Raw genomic sequence first — 16007 nt, 5'->3', positions numbered from 1 at the left:
TTCTGGATGAGCTGCAGAGGTCGGATGGCACATGCAGGTAGACTCATCTTTTGGAGATGTACAGTCAGTGTGTAGTAAAGTGAACATGACTTTTCCTGTATAAAACACTGATGAATGCAGAGCAGGCTAAAAATGAGGCTATGTTCTGACACCCTATACTTTATTTAAGAGCTTATTGTTAACAGCATTTATCTAAACTGACTGACAATAACACACTACAGGAGCTACAGGATCAAAGCAGGCAAATTAATTTTGACGCAACAATAAAAAATAGCCAATAGGTTACCAGAAAAGTAGATTTAATGATCTCATGCTGATGTTTGTAACCCAACTGATGCTTCATAATTTATATACATGTAAATAAAGTTTAGGACTCTGAAAGAAAGGGGATTTCCTCTCTCATAGTTGTTTGAAATCTTGTCAATGATGGTAGTGTGATCTTCAAATCTCACAGTAGGGTTCTCTTTGTGTTCTCTTCATCTTCACTACAGTCGTGGTTGTACAGTGTGAATCAGAGCATTTCATGTTTGCATGGTAAACATGGTGAAGCATTTAACAGCCATTTTCATATCAGCCTTAAAATTATGATATTTTAGTTCTGTGTTTGACTTGATTCAGTGTTCAAAAAAAGAAAAGAAAATGTCATTCATTCGAAACTTACAGACAGTTAAATAATTCAATAATGGTTTGTTATTTCTCTTGCAATTTGTCCTTGAGTGATATGATAAGTGTGATAAATTACATTCATAGTTTGGATACATTTAAAAAAGTTTGACTACTTCTACCAAATCCCACCTCTCTCTCTCCTGGCTGATTGGGAATATATATGATATATGTTATAAAGGTGGGAGCCTAATTTAGTGTTTTACAGAGAAAACGATGGTCTGCTGACAGCGGAGTCAATCTTGGAAATGCATTTAATAAAAAGAGAAGAGTAAAATCAACATCTCAGTAGGATTTCAAAGCGTAAGGTATTTTCTGCATGTATTATTGAAGAGGCTGGGGTTCCTGGCGGGGCCGGATCTTCTCGCTCATGAGTAGCAGCCTGAGCATCACACATCACACTTTCTAATGGGAAATTCTAATGAGTGCAGATATTTAGAATACACTAACCCAAAAACGCAGTGCAATTACTCATTAGATTGGGCACGGTAATGGAAAAAAAAGAAATGGCTTTTACAACGCTTACAATAAATCACGGGAATCAGCCTCCAAACAACTTTTTAATAACACTTCCCTTTGCCATGAATATTAATTATTCACAGTAATCTATGCATAGCTGAGTGTGATAATTTCTTCTTCAGCTACATCTGATATGCGTACAAGAAGCTCATTTAAATGAATATTTGCAGGGCATTATTTCACAGCACTGGTGGGTTAGCATCTACATGTTGGTGTTTGTCAGTGACCTCTCTGAAGCTGGCCTCTTCTCTGTTGGAGCCTCTGAGCATTTAAGGCCCACTGTTGTAAGTTTACAACATTACTTTAAGCTATCCTAAAAAAGTCAGTAAATTATTATTTTTTCTTTAAAGACTACATTTACATAGTCAAAAGGTCCTTTTGTTCAGCCTCACAATGCTATTGGGTAGTAAATGTGTTTATAGGTCCTGCCCTCTGGCCATACACTCACAAAACTTCAGAATCTTCAAACGAGCAACATCTCTTTGTTTTATTGGACTGGATTTGTCAGATTCAAGTAAGTAAAATGCCTCAAGTATTTTCTTTTGTGATTATTACAATGTCTAGAACATGTACATATTTAGTTTTGTAGAATACATTCATCAAATTTGATTTTGAGTAGCTTATGCCTTTGTTGTAACATTACAACACTGGGTCAGTGTGGTAGTCAAAATAGCTTGAGCACCTGTCATGGACCCTGCCCTTCTTATATGTTCACATATGGAAATAAAACACTAATAGAAATATGATGTCTTTGATAATTCACTATAACTAAGTTATACATGTATCCTCTGTTAAGATTTTGAATTAAGACCAGAATTGAATAAATTAATACATTATTTCTGATAAAAGTATGTGAAATTATATCTCTAGCAATATTTTAAACTCTACTTTTATCTTATCAGTTAATTAGTTACAACAATTCATTTAACTCTTCTCTGGTTCTGGCAGAAACAGTTCTTTCTGAAATGTGTTGGGACACTTGGATGGATCCCTTTTAGTATGATAATTAGCCTGTTATCATGAGCCACACAGCATTGTGTGACTTGTTGAACTGGTTTACCTGCATGTATGGGTGTAGGTATTGCTTTTATTATGATAATAGGCTAAGCCAGGTAGTAGGTAGTATTGTGTGACTCAAGTGTACAATGTAAATAGGATTCAGATACTTGTTGCATCGGGACACCTAAGGGGGTGGTGCATGCATTCCTTTTATAATAGGTTAAGCCAGGCAGAATGAACACTTGTCCCACCAATCTATTCCTTCAGGTAATCTATTACAATATAATAAGCATATGTATTATTGATACATATTTATTAATTACTTTTTCACTACAACTTGACAGTGTCAGAGATGGAAAAGAAAGACAAACTCTGGAAACTCAGACCCTGGCTTGATAAATTCAGAGAGAAATGCCTGTCGCTGGGGGGGTGCTGCAGCGCCCTCAGCACCCCCCTTCCCGCGCCCATGCAGCAGAGCGGTCCCACTTGTGTCATCCTTTGCTGGACCAGACCCTGTGTAGAACATTCAACGCTGGGACAAAGCCAACAAAACCTACGTAGAAGTTGAGAGGCCTTCCATTGTGGCTACGTACAACAAATACATTGGAGATGTGGATTTGTTGGACTTGTTTACGGCCAAATATAAGTTCCCCATGAAGTCCTGACGCTCGTACGTGTACATCTTCTGGCACACCATCATCCTTGCTGTGATCAATGCCTTGCTCCTCTACAAGTGGGACTGCGGAGCTCTAGTGATGGCAAAGCAGGAGATCCTGAACAGGAGACAGTTTCAGGCAGATCTAGCATCCTCTCTCATCCTGGTAAGAATGCATTTCTGCTATTTGCCGTTTGTAATATTTTTTTATATTTCACTGTAATATTTTTGACTTGTATCCTAATGTATTTTTGCTTTAATCAGGTGAACACAACTCCCATGAAAACACCAAAGAGAGGACGACCATCTTCAGGCAACGGGAGCCCAGCAGCGAGAGTGACATCAAGGAGACCGTTGATTGCTCAGAAGAGACATGATGGGATGGCGCTAGGTAGCTAAAACCGGCAACATGGCCTACCTTGGTCGTAGTGGTCTTCAATGGCATTAAAACGATAAAAACGCTGCTGAAGTTAATCCATAGGTTAATCCAATGTGTCTGTGTCCCTTTGAAATTCCGGTTCATTTCGGGCCCCAAAAAATTGTCCGGCCAGAGCAAAAGCACCACATACGTCACGCTTACATCGAGGCGGGGGCAGGGGCAGGGGCAGGGGCGGGATCAACTCCTGAACAACAACAAAAAGCCGGCGTTTTACCCAGTTTGTACACAACGATGGAGAAACTTAACAAGCACCAGTGGTCCACTGAAGAGACCAGCTACCTACTGGGAATCTGGTCTTCCGAAGAGGTAGAGAGGAAGCTGGAGCACAATCGGCCATTGTTGTTGTTGTCTGTGTGAGCTGTGAGGGGTTTCTGCACGGTTTGGCTTTATGAAGCAGGCACGCGAACGGTTACGTCATGAAGCAAACGATGAAGCAATGACGCAGCACCAGTCGGACTGTGGGCAGTGTGAAAAGAGTCGGAGCTAAACTGAAGAACCGGTTCTGAACCTGAAAAGCTCTAGCACGGAGCTTGAACCGGAGTTGCGTTGGTGTGAATGAGGTATAAAACAAAAAAAGAAGAAAGAATGTTCAATCTGAATTTTCATTAAAATAAAAAAGATCTTTATTGATTCTGAATTTTCTACATCCAACTCACAGGTTTATCATTACTTTGAGAAAAAAGATTATTAATTTAACCCTTTTAGAAGGGAAGATATGGTCATTTGTTCTGGGAATGTCATTTTCGAGCCTGAGACCTAAAAAACAGGCTCAGCGCTTAACAGGTTAAAAACCTGTCTGAAAATGAGCTGATCAGATTGTGGTCACTTTGTGATGTCACAATGTTTTTTGGATTGTGTCCAAAAAAAACATTAGGCAATAACCAACCAAGGTTACCACCTTATCACCTGGATCTCCTCCTAGGGCGTCATTATGTTTTTTAAACCAATCACTGCTCAGAGGGGCGTGGCCAGCAGCAGCTCATTAGCATTTAAAGCTACAGACAAAGAATCAGCACTTTTGAAACAGAGGGGTTTATGGGATTCTACAATCATCTGTTTGGTGTTTCAGCCAAACACTTCAGAGACATGTTCTGTATGTCTGAGACCTATAATATATTGTTGTAAAATAATATTATAGGGGACCTTAAAGGGTCTTGTTTTAAAAAAAAAACTTCTCCAAGTATTACATTGTAACTTTTTTTATTTTATAATCCAACTGGATTTGTGTTTGAAAAACTACCAAAAACATTTATCATTTCTATTAACTAATTCCTGTTCAACAAAGGCTGTTCAACTCATAGCATACTCTGAGGAATACTCCAGCCTCACCTTCACTGCTCATTGACTCCCATTCAGGAACAAGCTCCATCATATTGCATGAAGTATCCCGCCGGCAGATATTCTTGTCAATCCAATCCAGGAATGGGCAAATGGCGGCCCGGGGGCCACCTCCTCTTTTTGCGGTCCTCAGATTAATTTATAAACAACGTAATAAAAAAAGATTATTTGTTTACTTGTAGTACTGATATCGTCCACTAGACTCCGAGTTATGTCGCGAGCTGCGTACATGATTTCGTTCGGCAGCCAAAAAATAATAATCGGTGACGCGTTTACAAGCTTAAAAGTTGTATTTATCATCTGAATTTGGCGAAACAAGTTTAATATTCTAAAAACCAAGACTTTGTTTATTTGAAATCAGATGAAAACAAATACTGTCACTGACCCTGCCGTGTTATCTATGATTACTATACGCTTTTCATTCATAATTTCAACGGGAGGGAGGGGGAGCGGCGCTGAGGAACAGCAGAGTGTCTTAGCTACGTTCAAGTTAGACAACAATTACATACAATACATGCAATTTTGGTGTGTGTGTGTGTATTCCAAGTGAATCTGCGGCACCCTGGTGGCCAGTACATACATTATGTGGCCCCCACCACCATCGAAGTTGCCCATCCCTGATCTAATCCTATAATCCATCACTGCACAGTCTGTTGTGTCATTTTTCTGAAGAACAATTGCTTTCTTGTTTTTCAACAGTTGCATACTCAGAGAAAAACTCCAAAAAATATCAGTTGCATATGAATAAATAGCTGTAAAATATCGGAGAGAGAACATTTTTCTTTATCTCCTTTTTTTTTTGTGACACCTGTTAGCGCACGCACGCACACCCACACCCACCCACCCACCCACCCACACACACACACACACACACGCACGCACACCCACACCCACACCCACACACACACACACACACACACACACACACACACACACACACAGGGCTGCCCCTGGCCAACTTGTGGCCCCATGCAAAGTTATGTGATGATGCATATCGTTTTGGTATTTGCAGCGTGTTTTTGTTGCGTTTGTTTTCAGGGTTTGTGTGTTGTATTTCGTTTGCATCATTTCTGTAAATGCAGCGTTTTTTGGTTGTATTTGTTTTCAGGATTTGCAGCTGTTTCCTGCTTATGTATGCGTTTTTGGCCGTTGTTCCGCGTTTGCACCTGCCGGCCACCGTACATGGCGCTGTAAAAAGCAAGACAAATTATTTAGCCGGCCCGGCTAAAATAACTGGATGGCCTACCTGCCTGTCAGCCTTCCATCTTGTGCACAAACTTATCTCGTGCCCTCATTGGTCATGTGCACGTTTGTGTGTGTTGGAGGACAGGCTCTGTAAAAGTCTGAAGGAAGGGGCAGATTTTTTTCGGCTGAGTACTTTCAAATTCTAGCGCACTCAAGCTGGTTTCTCCATTCTTACCTACCCTACGGTAATGTCCAGTCCTCCAATGACACTCAATGCAGTAATCTGAAAAAGATAATTTAAAAGCTAAGGATACATGGATTATATAAACACTAGTCACAATAACCTAATTCAATTAAAAAAAAATTACAGACCACATTGGTTTTATTATTATATAGTTTTTTTTTTTTTTTCTAAACACCCCTCCCGCTTGTGTTCAATTAGTCCATTAATATGAAACAATAATCCGCTTGGTAATCATCAAAGCAAATTGTAACTTGAACATCAGTCACCGGTTTATAAGAGTTAAATTATAATGAAATGAGAAACAGTTGAACACAGGAGCAAGTTGCAGCTATCATCATACCTGCCTATTCAGCGGACTTGTTGCCGGTGGTCTGGACGCTTTCCAGAGTTGGTTTGATTTGTGTTTGGTAAAAGTCCATTGCCTCTTCTGCCTTGGCAAAGGCGTGGGTAACCTTCTCAAACGTTATCAGGAATTTAGCTGGGTAGACCAGTCCATACTTCATATTAGCAGAGCGCAGGAGACTTCTTACGGCGTTGAATTCAGCCCGTTGCTCCTGTAGTTTGGCACTCAGGTCCGGGTATATATTAATCCTCTGGTCGCGGTACTGGAGTTTCCCTCCCTTCTCACTGACGAGGCGTTGAATAGTCCTCTTCGTTTCAAAACTGTTGAGCCATGCGGTGATACACCGGTTGCCTGTCTGTTTCGTTAGCCGATTCCTCCAGATCTCGGATTTTGCAGACGCTGTTCGCCGCTGTCACTTGGAGCTTGGATAGGGAGTCCTATATTGGTTTTAATTTATCCTCCAATGCAGAAGTGATCTCCTCTCGAATGATATCTCTTATGAGTTTTCCAAGCGATTCAGGATCCATCAGGGTGCTGCGCGTGGTCGGCATCCGCGAGGCTGAACAAACAATTGGCCCGGTGTGATCAGACTAGACGTGTGGTAAAAACAAATTACACGCCGAAATGTTCTTCGATATTAATATTTCCGAACACTTTATTTAGAGCTGTTAGATCCTTCTGAAAAAGTCACTTAATGCATATTTTGAGGGGTAGTTGGCTGCGAGCTAGACGCCTTCACTGCATGTCACTGGAAGTCTCCGCTTTATACTTTTATTCCACAACATTTTGGGGGAAATTGTACTTTTTACCCACTACATTTATTTGACAGATTTAATAACTAGTTACTCTGCAGATTAAAACTATTAATACAAAATGTAAATAAAAAAATAACAATAAATTAAAACTGCGGTCACAGGAGTGGTGTGCGTAGTGATGAGCGGGCCCTCGTGTCCGTGCGCCTGTCGGGGAGGGTCGCCGGTTGTCCCCCCCAGTCCTCCGAAATGAGCCGTTTGTCATCCCTCTAAATTGTTTACCTGACTTTGCGTTCCCTCGTTTCTGACCAGGAAATCTTAGGCATGTGCGCCAGTTGTGTTGGTACCATTTTTCCTCTATCAACCAGGTAGCGATATGTCATTTGTTGATCCTAGAGCAGGGGTTCCCAACCTTTATTGTGCCAAGGAGTGGCAGATACATTCGCGGACCGGTTGTCAATTTTAACTGATTTGAATATTTACTCACCAGCAGGTGGCAACAGAGGCTAATTGTATTTAACAGCCTGAAGAAATACCAATATTCATCCAAAACATATTAACAACGTTTAAAACCAGGATACAATTAAAACAAAAAATTAGGACCGCTTTACAAATATTAATATAATATATAATATAATATAGCCTAATATAGGTGGCAACAGTGGCTAATTTTATGTAACAGCCTGAACAAATAATAGAACAATGTACATCCAAAACATATTAACACAGTTTAAAACCAGGATACAATTAAAACAAATTAGGACCACTGAACACATATTGATATAACTGAAATGTCAGTGAGACCCCTGGGCTTGTTTGCCAGCAATAATAACGTCATACCGGGACGTTCGTTCCGGTGCACTCCGACAGCATTTAGCACTACATCGAGATTAAGATTAAACTAACTTCTTTTGGGAACACCCACATACCTATGGAGTTGGCCAGATGTGTGTAAATTACTGTTCATGGTCATTTGAAAACAAATGCCTTTGTTGGTGTTGGAGCACCACCCAATCGAGTGGTTGGAAGGTTCACCTCTGCTCTGCGCGTCCATTGATGACCTGGTTAAATTATAAGAGAAGGAATTTGAAACACCAGAATAAAGGTTAAACAACAATCTGTTTTAATGGTAAAAAACAACAATACAAAATACAGAGTACCCTGCAACAGTACGAAATACGAGCACTCCGGGATGAATTCTACCACCGTGTGATAATGCGTATCACAACAGCCAGTCAGAAGACAACCCCGTGTATAAGAATATCATAATATTTATACACACAAGTAGGGAGGAGTTGTGTCGGTTGCTCCTCCCGAGGGGTCATTTTATTGGGAGATACAAAAACGATAGCCTGTCGCAGCGAATCAGCGCGAGCCAGCCGAGGCGACCCGGAAACAAGTTTCTCTCAAGTTTGAGGTAAAGCAGACACATTAGGTGCCTGGTACGAACCTCTCCGAATAACAAGTTTGTTATCTTACATCTTGCAGCCTGCACACACAAACACACACACATTTTTCATATACTTCCTTCTCTCCGGCCCCCTCCCCCATCAGTTTAATACACACACAGTTTCAATTACTTTTGGCATCTTTAAGATATAGTTGTTTATAGTTGGGTAATATAAGTATTACATGTGAGTTACCTTAATATCAATAATAACGAGGAAAACATTACCTCTGCTCTCAAGCAGTCCTACAGCAATGCTTTTGAAATAGTAGAACTTTACATAAACATATATAGAGAACGCACACTCATTTTACCATGCAGCCTTCCAGATGTTTGACATGCTGTGTCCAAATAAGGATATCTCATCTCTCACATCTCCACTACCCCTAATAGAGAGGCGAAGTCCCGCCCATCTACTTCCGACCCATGGGACCCCGGAAGCGGAAAATTATACATTGACGTCAATGGAGAGAGAAAAGTCATCTTTCGATCCCGTTTGAATTGTGCCACGAATGACACATATGATGTTTGTCAAATTAAAAGAACATTTTGCAAGTCAAAAAAATAAAAATGTGTCGTAAAACTGTGAAGTTACAATTTTTTTTGTGTGAAACCGCTCAGTGAACTACAGGTCTCTGGTCTCGCAAAATACGCGTCACCATCACAAAGATGGCTGTCACGTTAGTAAATTTCACCTGTTTCTTTCAGAATGAGGCGAAAAAGTATAAAACGAGGTGAAAATCACTACAAGTCTGGGCATGTTGAGAGCTGTACATACACGAAAGGGAGCGGTTCTGTAAGAGCCAGCATGCGGGACCGGCTTTACAAGGTTTCAGTGAGTAATATGAGTGCAATGTTTAAGGTTAATGTCAGCTAGCTAACAAGGTACACTAACGTGTTTTGTTTTAGAAACTAGTTTTCTCCTTAAGAACTTTGTGGTGTCTGTGTATGCTGTGGATAACATTAGTGTTCACAAGAACAAGATACACTCCCGTGTTTTGTTTCAGTTGCTCTTCAGATTGAAGCGGCCAGTTCTATATCGACTATATGTGTGATCTCCTTTTTACATCTCGTTGTGTCATTTGAGTTTATTTGCTGTGTGTAGATTCAAGGATTTTGGTTATCTTGTCCAGGGATGCAAACTTGTCACCTTTCGGCGAAATTCTCAGTTTTGAATCCAAAATAGGTCGTTTTTGTGATTCCTGTAGATCTGCAATAAAAATATTTTTGGGGTATGGGAGGGGGTCTGGGACCCGGATTAATGTGCGGCCGCGAGCTTTTTTTAATATATTATAATGAAGCGCGAGCTGTGTGCTCGAGTCTTCCTGCCTGTCGGCTCTGCTCATGATGTATAATAAGCCTCTGCTGCTCGGCGATGATGGTCTAGCTTCAGCAGCTACATTACCTACGGTGCGTTCGTTAATATTAACTGTGCGTCCGGAGTCACTGTGGCACAGACTGGACCGCTGGTGAACAGCTGTTAGAACGGGCCGTTCAGGTGTTCACAGTAGAGCTCCCTGTCGGAGCGGCAGAGCGTGATGTGCACTGAAAAGTTTTTTTTTCCCGTCGCAATATTATCGTTGAGCTAGCCAACTAGCACACATTGTCACTATCTGCTAACGTTAGCTTTAGCCTTCGTTTTCTAATCGTTTTTTTCATAGGCTATAAACAGAGGTGGTATAAGTATATATCTTGTAATTGATTAAAAGTAGAAGTACTCAGTTCTTGTACTTGAGTAAAAGTAGAAGTACCAGAGTGTAGGAATACTCTGTTACAGTAAAAGTCCTGCATTCCAAATGTTCCTCAAGTAAAAGTAGAAAAGTATTATTATCAAAATATAGTGAAAGTAGCGACAGTAAAAGTAGTCATTTTGCAGATTGGTCCATTTCAGAATAATATGATATGTTTTATAATGACTGATCATTAAAGTGTTATCAAAGCTGGTAAAGGTGCAGCTAGTTTGAATGACTTTGTATACTGCAGGCAGGGTAGCTTTTGGATTTACTCCAGGTGGAACTAAAGTCTGATTTAACACTTGATTATATTTCACATCATTCATCCACATCTGTAAAGTAACTAAAGGGATTAAATACATGTAGTGGAGTAAAAGTACACCATTTACCTCTGAACTGTAGTGGAGTAGAAGTACAAAGTAGCAAAACATTGAAATACTTAAGTAAAGTACAAGTATCTCAAAATTGTGCCCAAGTATAGTACTTGTTGAGTTTATGAACTTAGTTACTTTACACCAGTGGCTATAAAGATAGAAAGACTAAGCCTTGCACAGAGGCATGAAAATACATTTTCAAAATGCTCAACAGTGCTGCCAAAATTATAAACTGACTGCTACACAATTAAAATAAATGCTTTTTATATATTTCTATTAGATGTGACTCTATGGCGTTTCTGTTATTATTAACACTGCTGCTTTAGTTGTTCTGACTGCTAAAATCCTCTGTTATTCCTCATTTTAAAGCCGATATTCTGTGGGGTCAGGGGGCTCGGATCCTTGTCACCTTTTTCATACCTGATGAGTTTGCATCCCTGTTGTCAATTTGTTTGGTTATCTAGGCACAGCTGTGTGTGACTCCCTCTGGTACACTGGTATGTGTTTTCCTAATGTAGAGAGCATTGATTAATTAATAAACTACACACTGACTCTAGATCCTGACCAAATCCTTATTTTTTGATCAAATGTTTTTCAAAAAAATGTATTGTATATTATATAACAGCTGTACATCACAGACCAGAGTCTCTGCTACTGTGGACCACGAAGGAGGGGATCATCATCCCCATCCCCAAAGACCCTGCATGGCATGGAAATCTCCTCCTCCTGGAACAATTCTACACCCAGCATATGCTCCCTGTGTTGGCCAGTAGAGAGGAGGACATTTAAATAAACATACTCTTAACACCCTCGGACTCTGCGTTGTGTTTCGTATGTGTGATGGGGTGTTATGCAGAGGGGAGGAAAACAGGACACAGCAGATTGGTATTGTGGTGGAGATGCTGAGCAGTTATTTAATTGTTGCGTGTAATTATTATTATACTGCGTGCTTCTTAGTTATTCCATATTTTGCTGTAACATGGATCTGTATGTAACTCTATATTTACTTGTTATCTACCACACTTCCTTCTACATCATACACCATCATTATACATGATGGTGTATATAGGATATATATTTATTTGTATACATATCTGTAAATTGTATAATTTTATTTTTCGTATTTGGGATTTCTCTTTTGTCCACTCAAATACACTTGGCCCTTTCTCTTTTCCATGTGGAAAATGGCAGCTGCATATTCTGCTTTTCTCATCTGCTCCCTGTCTGCTCATCTACGATGAGAAAATGATATAATTAATTACTAATAATCATTTAAACCTGTTATTACCAATATTTCACAAATTCTTCATGTCAACTTAAGAGCACAGCTGTATGTTGAGTGTCAACTTTGCTTGGTTCATCTTACTGGGGGGGCAGCTACATGGATGTCGGTGCAGTCCACAATAATTTTGCAGCTGAAGGCAGAATGAATTTATTATTGACTCAGAATGAAGCACAACTTCATGTCATACAATACATTGACTTTATTTGTAATTGTGTAAAAAAATATGAATATTGATTAGCAAGCAGGACCTGTAGGAACAGAGAAGGGTGATGGATGGAGCTGGGAAGAGAGAAGAATAAAGAAAACAGATCAACTTTATTATCGGATATTAAAAATTCAATTTCAAAACAAGTTGCCGCTCCTACAGTTTTCTAGTATGTAAAGATGATTTCACATGACCAATGCAAAATATCACACTCAATACATGTGTCTCTGAGGGGTGCATTGTGCCTTTGATGTATATAAATAATATACCATAACCAAATACTATTACGTACAGTGGAAATCAGGTTGCCAGAGCAGGTCAGTCCAGTGTGCATGTTCCTCAGGGTCTCAGCAGTTACAGGTGAGTTAAAGAAAATAAAAGAGAAAAAGGTCAGCAACAACACTTTAAAGTAACAACATTGAATAATTATCTCTTTTAATAATTTTCTCTCAGTAATCACTCAACTACTGTCTTTCCAACAAACAGATTGACTCACTCTCACTATCATCACAATGAAACACGTCCAGAAGAATGTCATGCAAAGCTGCCTGCCTTCCTTCCTTCGACTCTCCCTGAACTGCCTGATCTTTTAATGGTCAATGTTAACCATTTGTGCAGATAGCATTAAGTAGAAAAGATCGCTGATACTAATGTGGCGTTAGCCTACCTCCCGCCCCCTTAGCACCTGGTGGAGGGGGCGATAAGCTACTCTTCAAATGTTTCACAAAATACTTACCATCATGACTACTCTTACTGTTTAACATTTTGGTTTACTTCATGTTAAGGCTAATACAAATGACAAGGCTAAGTAATGTAATATAATGCTAACTAACATGCTCGCTACTAGCTAGGTAGCTAACTTGACTATGTTCCATGCAAAACATGTATATTACCTGATATGTTTGGTCCGACGACTCCTGGTCCTTTCATCAGACGGGAAGCGATAGAACGAGCAAGTGGTATGATCTCTTTTGTGATTACAACCTCGTACAAAGCACACAGGCATCTTGTAAAAGTGAATTTATTGGAGCAATCTCTTATATTTATTGGAGGGAATAAATCAGTTTTCTTCTTCCTCTTTGCTTTGCGAGTCACAACCAGTCTTGGAGCATTATCGCCTATGACATCACTTACGCGACCCAGAATGCATTTGGGATTTGTAGTCTTTCTAGTTGCGTATTATTCATAGTCTTATATTTCAGCATTTTTACGACAAACTGTGACTTTTTTTGCATGGAAATGATTGTTTAAGATTGACAAACATCATATGTGTCATTCGTGGCACAATTCAAACGGGATCAAAAGATAACTTTTCTCTCTCCATTGACTTCAATGTATAATTTTCCGCTTCCGGGGTCCCATGGAGGCTCCCGGAAGGGGAGGGACTTCGCCTCTCTATACAATTGTTTCACCTCACCTATTTCCAGCTTCTTGTTATACAAACTGCTACTATTTGATACAAAGTAATTAAGCACACACATATGTTTAAGCAAACAAATAGCTGGACACTGTGAACAAAGGTTACTTTATTGGACACACACAAACACACTGAACAAACACACACACAGCGGAGCTGAGCAGAGCACATACACACACACACATCATGCGCCTTTGTGACCGGACATTTCCTTCATAAAACGAGTAATAGGGGGAATAATCGGGCCGTTCGATGTGTGTGTGTGTAGAGGTGTGTGTGGTTGAAACGTAGAAGCCTGCACAGTGAAGGCGGTGTGTACGCGCTGGTGCTGCACTTCTCAGAGGCTGCCTCCTGATGCTGCAGCCATTTCATGAAGTAAAGGAGAAAAATAGCTCTACACCCCTGGCCGCAATGTCCTTAAAATGGAGTCAGAGTTCGAAATATATCTCAAATAATGTATGCACTTCCATTCCCCCACAAACATAACAGTCTGCGATTAAACGGTTGTCTCCTGTGTGCACCACCTGTAACTTTCTCTGCGCACGAGAGGCTGAGACCTTATGCTAACCAATTTTGATTTATTTTGTATGTTTTGGATGAAATAATATGACTGATATAAAATAAAATAACAAATTAAAATTATTGAATTTTTTTTGATTAAATATTTGTATATATTTATAATTCTGCAAATATTACGATAAATTCACAGCTATTTTGCGGCCCGGCAGTAACACCTCCGCGGACCGGTACGGGGTTTGGGACCCCTGTCCTAGAGAACTTAAAGCAGGGGTCTCAGACTCAATTTATTGTAAGTCGCTTTGGATAAAAGCGTCAGCTAAATGCAATGTAATGTAATGTAATGTAATTTACCTGGGAGCCGCTGGATGTAGAGTCTGGGCAAGTCTGGGCCGCTTCAAGTATTCCGCAAAACATTTATTAAAAAATACAACATTAACAGTTCTTCAACATCTTCTTAACATGAACTGTTCTTCACAACATAACTATGTACAGTTGCTCTTTCTTGCCTACTCCTTGCTGGTAGAGACCTGGCAGCGCTTCCTCTCACACAGCTGAGCCACATTTGGTTTGAGGGAGGAAGCAGTTGAAACCCTCAGTATGGCTTGAAGATGTGCATCAGTAAGTCTGGACCTGTACTTTGACTTATTGAAGTTCATGGTGGAGAAGAGCTGTTCACACATATATGTGCTCCCAGTGGCGGCTGGTGGAAAATATTTTTGGTGGGGCTGTTGATATAGTGAGTAAAAACATTTTTTGGGGAGAAATGACCCCTTAAATTGGGACTTCTGGTGATGTAATGGCCCCATAAAATCGTGGTTCTAGGGCCAGGAACAACCAGGCTGAGTCGGGTTGAGTATGCTAAACTAACTGCGGTCAAGCCAGCCTCCACTCTGGAAAACCTAGTCAAGCCAGCCCTCACGTGATATTGCGGTGCGCGAATATCCTATGCATTACGGTAGAGTAAAAAAAAAAAGAATCATCCCTCTGTGTTTAGATGAGAATAAAACAAAAACTGTGCAGTATCAAAGACTCATTTCACTTCAGGGTGATAGCAGGACATCCCATCTAGTCACTCAGAAAAAATCAGGACATTCTGATGTAGAGTTTCAAAATAAAAGACCTTTGAAATCTCTATTGTATGAGCTATCATCCCTGTATTTGGATGAGAATAAAACAAAGACTGTCCAGTATCATAGATCCATCTCACTCCAGGGTGATAGCAGGACACCCCATGTCGTCACTCAGAAAAAATCAGGACATTCTGATGTACAGTTTCAAAAATAAAAGACCTTTGAAGTCTCATATATGAGCTATCATCCCTGTCCCCAAAGGTCTTTTATTTTGAAACTGTACATCAGAATGTCCTGTTTTTTTTGAGTGACTACATGGGTGTCCTGCTATCACCCTGGAGTGAGATGGATCTATGATACCGGACAGTTTTTGTTTTATTCTCATCTAAAAACAGGGATGATAGCTCATATATGAGACTTCAAAGGTCTTTTATTTTGAAACCGTACATCAGAATGTCCTGATTTTTTCCGAGTGACTAGATGGGGTGTCCTGCTATCAACCTGGAGTGAGATGGATCTATGATACTGGACAGTTTTTGTTTTATTCTCATCTAAAAACATGGATGATAACTCATACAATAGAGATTTCAAAGGTCTTTTATTTTGAAACTGTACATCAGAATGTCCTGATTTTTTCTGAGTGACTAGATGGGATGTCCTGCTATCACCCTGAAGTGAAATGAGTCTTTGATATTTTCATCTAAACACAGAGGGAGGATTTTTTTTGACTCTACCGTAATGCATAGGATATTCGCGCACCACAATATCACGTGAGGGCTGGCTTGACCGCAGTCTAAACTAGAGAGAGAATCGCTGTCAA

The 16007-nt window shown here is 40.0% G+C and overlaps 2 long non-coding RNA genes across 2 annotated transcripts in view; one reads left to right on the top strand and one right to left on the bottom strand.

Annotated features, from left to right (window-relative positions):
* Positions 1-16007, top strand: part of LOC307021477 — a 654272-nt gene that overhangs the window by 168757 nt on the left and 469508 nt on the right. The gene's annotated exons all lie outside the window — the stretch shown is intronic.
* Positions 1-16007, bottom strand: part of LOC307021478 — a 421766-nt gene that overhangs the window by 84283 nt on the left and 321476 nt on the right. The gene's annotated exons all lie outside the window — the stretch shown is intronic.

This window comes from Notothenia rossii (assembly GCF_949606895.1).
Source record: "Notothenia rossii genome assembly, chromosome: 10".
NCBI classification, from domain to species: Eukaryota; Metazoa; Chordata; class Actinopteri; order Perciformes; family Nototheniidae; genus Notothenia; species Notothenia rossii.
The sequence above is the reverse complement of the archived record's forward strand: the minus strand, read 5'-3'. Positions and strand labels throughout refer to the sequence as shown.